Below are 2,019 nucleotides of genomic sequence, written 5' to 3' on the forward strand. Positions count from 1 at the left end.
GCCCTGGCACTAGCCTGCCTACAATAATCCCAGCAGACAGGATGCCCTGACACTAGCCTGCCTACAATAATCCCAGCAGACAGGATGCCCTGATACTAGCCTGCCTACAATAATCCCAGCAGACAGGCAGAGGCAGACAGGGAGAATCAGAAGTTCAGGATTATGTAAAGAGACTCTTGGAAGAAATGGAGTTGCTCTGTGTTGTGAGGGGTGGCAAAATAAATAGATAGATAGATAGATAGATAGATAGATAGATAGATAGATAGATAGATAGATAGAAAACAAAGGGCAGAAGACCAGATAGGAAGTTTGGGGGTGGAGGAGGGGAATGGAGGTACATCAAGGTGGCACAGGCCTGGAGGTAGAGAGAGGCAAAGAGCCAGGAATTCAATGCCATCTGCAGCCACATACTAAGTTTGAGGCCATTCTGAGATCCATATGACTCTGTTTCAAAAAGCAATAAAGAAAGCTTCGCAGGGCTGGAGAGATGACTCAGCCAGTAAGAGCACCGACTATTCTTCCGAAGGTCATGAGTTCAAATCCCAGCAACCACATGGTGGCTCACAACCACCCATAATGAGATCTGATGCCCTCTTCTGGTGTGTCTGAAGACAGCAACAGTGTACTTATTTATAATAATAAATAAATCTTTAAAAAAAAAAGAAAAAGAAAGCTTCGCATAAAACAAGTCACAATTAAAAGGAATCAGGGCAGAGATGGTGAAGCAGTGCTGCTTGGGAAGTGGAGGTGACTTGGGATGGAGGCTTGGATGGGCAAGGGGGAGTCTTAGGAAGCTGGGCCTGAGCAGTAGTGATCTCTCAGGAGCAGCATCTTTACACGGGAGCTTGGGAGTATTCAACACCTAGGTCACTCAACTCAGGCTAAGCCTCATCAACAGACAGCACAGACAGGCTGCATGTTCATCTCCAGGCTGGGATGAGGGATGGAAAGCCCCTGGCACAGCACCAAGTCCTTGTCTCTCTGAGCTCATGCAAAGATTTTGTAAAGTCTTCTCTGAGGTTTTGGCTTTGTTTCTTTCTTTGACTGATCCTCCTGCTGAAGCTTACATCTCAGGGGTTCCAGTGACAATACCCAATGCTCCTAAGTTGTCAGGCGTTTTACTCACTTGCTTTTTATCATAATATCCTAGTTCAGAGAGAAGCTAGGTTTCAGAAATGTTTTTTTTTTTAAAAAGTTATTGGTTGCATATCACTTAGCTAGAAAATCTGGAGATCATCAAATCCTCGTCACTGAGCCCTGGCGAGCCCCAGTGAGCTCATGTGAAGCATCCTCTCCTTCCTCTGACAACAGGTCTCTCAGGGGCCAGTTCCTGCCTTCGACAATAATCGGTCATGTCACTGACTCTCAGCAAGAATTTACAAGTTAAGCCAGGCAGTGGTGGCGCACGCCTTTAATCCCAGCACTTGGGAGGCAGAGGCAGGCTATACAGAGAAACCCTGTCTCAAAACAAAACAAACCAAAACAAAACAAAAACAAAAACAAAGAATTTACAAGTTAAGATCTAGAGCCAGGTGCTCTCTTCGGCAGCATATATACTAAAATTGGAACGATACAGAGAAGATTAGCATGGTCCCTGCCCAAGGATGACATGCAAATTCGCGAAGCGTTCCATATTTAAAAAAAAAAAAAAAGATCTAGAGCCAGGTCCAATGGGGCACACTTGTATTCCCAGTGCAGGTGGAGGTGGGGAGGATCAGAAATTCAAGGTAAGGAGGTGGTAGAGTGTAAAGACCTAAGTTTGGATCCCCCAACTCACATATACAATCCAGAAGTGATGGCACAAATCTGTAACCCAGGGCTGGAGATTCAGAGGGAGGGACAGAGGTCTGACTGTCACAGGACATTTTATTCTACTGTGAACCCCAAGATTGTGTGATTTATTGAAAAAAGCTTGTTTTCAGTTGTGTGCCAAGGACCGGGATTTCTTGCAGGGTCCCTTGTTCCGCGGGACGAGGGATTCTGGCCAGGTGTGCACGGGATTCGGCTTTTGACAAACAG

General features: G+C 45.8%; 1 non-coding gene across 1 annotated transcript; it reads left to right on the forward strand.

Moving 5' to 3' along the window:
* Window positions 1-1,532: 1,532 nt before the first annotated feature.
* LOC116071588 lies at window positions 1,533-1,639 on the forward strand. The gene has a single exon (XR_004111000.1). It is a non-coding gene; the product is annotated as a U6 spliceosomal RNA (small nuclear RNA).
* Window positions 1,640-2,019: the final 380 nt, after the last annotated feature.

The sequence above is a fragment of the Mastomys coucha genome, unplaced genomic scaffold, assembly GCF_008632895.1.
Source record: "Mastomys coucha isolate ucsf_1 unplaced genomic scaffold, UCSF_Mcou_1 pScaffold22, whole genome shotgun sequence".
Lineage (NCBI taxonomy): Eukaryota > Metazoa > Chordata > Mammalia > Rodentia > Muridae > Mastomys > Mastomys coucha.